We start from the raw sequence: 6,488 nt of genomic DNA, 5'->3' as shown, positions 1-6,488 counted from the left end.
ACACACCGCAGGAGACAGTCTGTAAGGTCCTTATAAGGACACAAAACTTTTTTGGGTGGGGTGGGGGATAGTGGAACATTTTTCAAATTAAATGCATACACATAGAAGTCCCTTTATTAGAGAAGTTGTACGTGTTGGTGAGTATGGCCAATAGTCACATCTATGGATTATGAATCTTTAAAATCAGAACCAATAATGAGGATACATTCTATGCTCTGCTTGTTACACTGTGAAGTGTCTTGTGTAGTCATAGCCTGTTGTTGGAATGACAATTCGTATACAGTTAAAGAAAATTAGAAGAGGCCTATGAACGTCCCTCCTTCTGCATCAGTTTCATTGACTTCCTGATTAGCTCAGCAGGCCTGCTCGGATGAACGGAATACAAAGGAGGTGGTGGAAGAGGTGGCGGTGATTTAAATGATCGCTGTTTTCTTCTCATGATCTTGACTGATGTCTTTATACCTGTGCTCACCTGTTAAGGGCTGCCTTTGTTCATCATAGCCAACGAGCCTAGTCATGGTACCTGGTAATATTTAGCATGCATGATGTAGACGTCGTACGTTCTGGTTTGCAAACTAATGTCATCACCTCCAACATCCATTTTTGTTTTCCAAGCTTCCACTACTTTCCTTGTGTCTAGAGTAGCCTTCTCTGTTCCCAACAATTCACTCTCTTTCTAGTCTTCCATATCTACAGCTTTTCTTTTTATCTTCCTCTTTTTCCTTCCCACATGACCCTGAGCAAATTTGGAGTTTGATGCTGTTCTTGCTTTCTGGTGTACTCTCTTTAATGGCTTTGGGTATTCCTGCAATCCCTGTGTTGTGCTATGTATTTACCCATCCCCTGTTCCCATCATTTTCTTCAGTGAGAGCTCACAATTCATGTGAATATTGCACTTGTTTGCACCCCGTGTAGCATGGCACATTTTTGGTTAACAAAAATTGCTTGCTATGGTTAGGTGTGCCTTCACTTTCATTCTTTCCCTTAGCCCATCACCATAGTGGATAGTGGTAGACTAAGTAATCTCCAGCTGCCACAAACTTCTCTGGGATAATGACACCTATTTCCTTACATTTCAATGCCTTGAGGACCAGGGTCAGGTACTCAGTCAGTTCCAGTGACTTTCCCTTCACTGTGTAAGTCACTTTTGAAATACTGTGTCCGGAGCAGTGGCCAGCCCTAAGACAGGATGGGAAGTGCAGCTGAGTTAGGGACCAGGGAGTCAGAAAATGTCCTCACTGCCACCGACTTCCATCACTTGCACACATCCTTATGAAGTGAGGACTTTGCAGGTCCTCAAAGCGTCTTCTGTCATTCTCCAGGTGCAATTATAGTGAAACACACAAAAACCCTCTCAAACCTCTAAACCAAAGCATCATAATTATGAAAAGTCATCTACTGCAGATGGATGGAAAAGTGAAATACTCAACATATTGCCAAAATAATTGAAACAAGTTCCATTCTCCAGTATTACAATAGGTCATTTAAAAAAAAATTTTTTTTTTACTTTTTATTTGGGAATATTGGGGAAAAATGTGTTTTTCCAGGACCCTTCAGCTCCAAGTCAAGTTGTTGTCCTTCAGTCTAGTTGTATCCCTGGGAAAAATGGCGTTGGGAGTGTGGTTTTCAGATCCAGTTCAGTGCAGCTCAGCTCCAAGTCCAGCCACCATTTTCAATCTAGTTGTGGGGGCGCAGCCCACCATCCCACGCAGGAATTGAACTGGCAACCTTGTTGTTAAGAACTTGTGTTCTAACCAACTGACCCATCCAGCTGCCCCTCCAGCAGCTCAGTGGCAGCTTGTTGTCCTCAATCTAGCTGTGGAGGGTGCAGCTTATTGTCCCATGGGGAAATCGAGCCAGTGACCCTGTTGTAAAGAGCTCACGCTCTAACCAATTGAACCATCTGGCTGCCCCTATTGTAGGTTATTAAAGATGAGAAATAAGAAAGTTACTAAGGATGATCATAGAATGTATTGTCCAAACAGGGGAGGGATAACTTTGTGAGTGAAAGAGAAAGAGAGAATTCTTAATGAGTCTGTCAGGACAGCAGACAGGAAGCTGGAAATGCTTTGGGCACACTTGGATGAATGCTTACTTGATCAGATCTCCAATTTGAGGACATTTTTGGTTTGCAAGCATATCGGGTCCTCATTCAGTGTTTCTCGTACAACCTGTGGTCCTCAGCTAATTGTAGGTCAAATTAATGCTAGTCTCACCCTTGGCTTGGTACCATTTAGAATCAACATGATCAGCCAGTGGGAATCACTTGGAGACCATGGGGGGCTCTCCCTGGCACTTCTTTCTATTTCTAGAAATTTCAGCAACATAACTGCTTGCTAATATACGGAACTTCAACATGTTCCAGAATGTTTATTTCAAGGTCAGATAAGCTAGAGTTCACTTTCCAGGGTCCCTTGAACATTTTACCTGCACAAACCTGAAGGCTTATTTCCTCCAGATGCCCCCTGACTATTTCTCTCTCTGGGTAGTTTTAATACTGAGCTGGATCTGAAAATCACACTCCCAACTCCATTTTTTCCCAGGGATACTTCCCATTTGGAGTTTCTTGGAATAGAATTAGTTTTGAGTCAAGCTCTGGACATCAATGGTTTGGGTAAAGACTTTCATGTAAGGTGGTTCTCATCTGACAGCTCCTGTCCTCCCCTCCCTACTCCCCACCCCAGGGGACTGTTGGCAGTGTCCTGGCACATTTTTGATCATCATGACTTGGGGGGGTGTGGGGAGATGTTATTGATACCCAGTGGGTACAGGCCAGAGATGCTGTTAAACACTCTACAATGCATAGGACAGCTCCCAACAATTATCTGCTTCAAAATGTTGAGGAACCTTGCTTTAGGTTAGTGAATAAACTTTGGAAAGGGGGATGCCATCACTTTGTGGTGATACTCATTGGCCTACTACTCTAAAATGAGGAAATTACCTGAAGCACGCTTTGTAAAGAAGCTGGTGAGCGAGGAGAGATCTGCCATTAAGTCTTGCAACGTAAGGGCTAGAGAGTTGGTTCTTCTCTTTGTTGGTTTTCACTGAGAAATTCTGACTTCTGTGTATCTTACAACCTTCTACATTGCTGTGGTGGCTTTGAACAAGATTCAATACACTGCTACATCTGGTTCCTCGGTAACTGCTGCTAACCAATAATACCATAGTGGAGAGAACTTGACTTGTACCCACAGGTGAGGGGAATGTGTGACTCCATAATCCAAGAGACTCCTCTGCCTGGTGAGGTGAGAACAGCCTTGCTGTCTTCCCAAATGGCAAACACAGTCTCAGCTCAGTGCCTCTGCCTCTGCTCCTCAATCTACCAAGAACAACCTTCTCCCAGATTGCCACGTGATTGCTTCTTCACCTCCTTAACTCTTCACTCAAAAACCCTCAGGGTTGCCCTCCCAGACCACTGCTTATAAAACAGAAGCCTCGCTGCACCCCAGAATCCCTCTCTACTCCTTGACCTGCGTTGTCTTTCTCATTCTTTTTGTCATCGACACCGTATATTACTTGTTCATTTGTTTATGTCTGTCTGTACCTACAAGACCGTAAGCAATGAAAGGCAGGCACTTTGTTCTCCTCACTGCTGGATGCCCAGGGTTTATGCCTGCCACATAGTAGGTACTGCTTAGTAGCCACGGAATGAATGAGAAAATGGAAGACAAAGAGTTGAGACACGAATCGATTCTGACTTTGTGGCAAGACGTTAACTCATAGGATTGCATGTAATCTTCACAATCTTGAGAGAAAGGTATTCTTCCCATTTTATGGATGAGAAACCTATGGCACTAAGAGGAGAGTTGATTTGTACAAGGTTGGACAACCAGTAGGTGGCTGAACCTGGGTCCTAAGCTGCTTGAGTCTACACCTGAAGCTGCTTCTTTAATGCTATGGTTATTTCCTCTTTTTGGTGGAGATATGCCTATGAGGATTTGATGAAGATATTTTTCACACACATGTACACAGACACACATATGTGCACACACTTATACACTCACACACACTCTTACACACACTCACACATACTTATTCATATACACCCTGGTTGCATACAATTCCAGGACTCCCACCTCCGATGCCCAGTGTAAGGACCCTTCCCCTACACCAGAACCGGAACTGGCACCTGGCTTTTGCAGACTTGGTATTTGTGCCTTTTCTTCAACTCCATTGGGTTATTAACTAATTACTGCTTGTGAAGTCCTCGGGATATACCAAGCGCTTGTTCGGTGCTAACTACGGTTATTAGTGAAGCTTTGATTTTAGAGAACAGCCAGGGAGCCCTGAAATAAGCAAATAACAGTTGCGTGGGGAGGCTGGCAGCCTGCGGGCATGCCGCTGTGTACAATCAAACTCTGCACGGCTCTCAAAGGTGCTTCCTCTCACGGCTTGCTGCATCTGTCCTCACAGGGAGTTTGCATATTTTCAGAGAAAAGGATTTATTACTAGTTAATTGCTTTTCTGAAGCCTCCCCCACCCCCCGTGTTTCATCTTTCAGTGTCTATTTACCTTTCTTCTGCTGCCTCTCCAACCCAACCCCTATATTCACAGCAGTAGTCTACCTGTCCTTAGGGGAAATAGAGGCTCCGTCCCAGTTTCGTTCCTGCCACCCCTAAATGCGTCTGTCCACTGCCGTGTCGCCTTCCTGATTTTGCATCTCATGGGAAGTATGCCCCCTCCAGAGCTGACTTTATGAGCATGTGAGAGAGTTGACTTTATGAGCATGTGAGACGTATAGTCACACAGGGTCCCATGCTCAGATTTCCCCCCTTGATTGTTTTAATGCTCTGCTGTTACCATCTTAGAATTCTTGATAATGTTAGAAAAAGGGGCCCTCCGTTTTCTTTTTTGTGCTGAGCTCCACAAATTGTGTAGCCAGTCCTGCCCCCCATAACTGAATATTTGATGTGACTCCCTCTGGTTGTAGCTCTGTGTGTTGCCTCCAAGACCCACTCCATCAATAATACCTTGGTCTTTCAGTCTTTCTCACTATACTGACTGACCCCTTTCATTCTACAATATGCTCATCCAAGGGAATTGGACAAAATCCTTGCCATCAGTGTAATGACCCTCAGTCCTACTTTGGCATCCTTTGGGTTGCAAGGGACAGAAACCCAGCTCCCACTAGTGGAGGCAAAAGAAAGAAATTTATGACATGAGGTCTGACAATTAAGTTCACAAACTCATCCTAGAAAAAGTGCTACACACCTCATTGCTGAATATCACTATAGTCACCTTTGAAATCCTCCCCTTGGGAAGCTATGCACCGACGCCAGTGCCTAGTCCACCCTTCAAAGCAATTTTGGAACTCTTTCTGGAATGGCCATCAGAGCTGTCATCGTATTACCCTTGAAGTCCTGACTGTCATCAAAATGCCTTCCTTTCAATATTTCCTTTATCTTTGGGTAAAGAAAGAAGTCACTGGGGGCCAGATCAGATGAGTAGGGAGGGTGTCCCAATACACTTATTTGTTTACTGGCTAAAAACTCCCTCACAGACAGTGCCGTGTGAGCTGGTGCACTGTTGTGATGCAAGAGCCATGAATTGTTGGTGAAAAGTTCAGTTCGTTATTGTTTCACTTTTTCACGCAGCCTTTTCAGCACTTCCAAATAGTAAACTTGGCTAACTGTTTGTCCGGTTGGTACAAATTCATAATGAATAATCCCTTTGATATCAAAAAAGGTTAGCAACATCAGTGCAACAAGTTCGCGAACTTAATGGTCAGACCTCTTATTACATAAACAAATTATGAAAGAGGCAGACATGGAGCTAGCTTTAGGGACTTTTGGATTCTGATATGTGACCACTGTTCCATCTTCATCTCTACTCCCATCTTCATGTTAGCCTTAAGCTTTCAGGTCAGTTTTTCCATGTGATGAAAACTTTTCCATAGATAGTGCTAGACCAAATTCCTGCAGCTTATGATCAGAGAGAAAAGGAGCCATTCTCGCCTCGTTTGAATAAGTAAAAAGTGACGGAAACACAAAACAGCCTCTTTTGTCTGTCCTCCACTTCTTCCTTCTCATACAAACCCAGCTAAGAGTCACAGAGGAGCATGTCTCCAAGAATTTGGACTCTTCATGGGGGGAAATTAGGTACTAAACAGATTCAGTAGTTTATTGATTCATCGATCTATCCATCCATTCTTCCTCCTCTTCTTTCTCCTCAGACTTAATATTTACCAAACATGTGCCAGGCTCTTTACTAACTGCTGTATCTCTTTGAACACTTGGTATGACTTTATGAAGCTGGTGCTAATATTGTCTATTTTATAAATCACAAAACTTAGGTCAGAGAGGTTTGTTGATTTTCTGTGATCACACTGCGAAGAAGGAATAGGAATGAGACGCAAACCCAGATCCGTCTGACACATCCCCTTTCTGGCAATGCACAATCCTTGGAGGTAACCCTTCCCCTTGAAAAAGTAGGAAAAAACTTTTAAAAAAATGAGTGATCGTGCTACTGTTTAGAGATCCAACTACTAG

General features: G+C 43.6%; 1 pseudogene across 1 annotated transcript; it reads right to left on the bottom strand.

The window, feature by feature from the left end:
• Window positions 1–304: 304 nt before the first annotated feature.
• LOC308490760 (ubiquitin-like-conjugating enzyme ATG3) lies at window positions 305–2,139 on the bottom strand (annotated as a pseudogene). Its single transcript has 2 exons — window positions 2,096–2,139; window positions 305–1,179 (listed from the first exon to the last, which is right to left on the bottom strand). The product of its transcript is annotated as a ubiquitin-like-conjugating enzyme ATG3 (transcript).
• Window positions 2,140–6,488: the final 4,349 nt, after the last annotated feature.

Source organism: Rhinolophus hipposideros (assembly GCF_964194185.1).
Source record: "Rhinolophus hipposideros genome assembly, chromosome: 22".
Taxonomy (NCBI): Eukaryota; Metazoa; Chordata; class Mammalia; order Chiroptera; family Rhinolophidae; genus Rhinolophus; species Rhinolophus hipposideros.
This window is presented reverse-complemented; position numbering and strand designations above follow the sequence as displayed.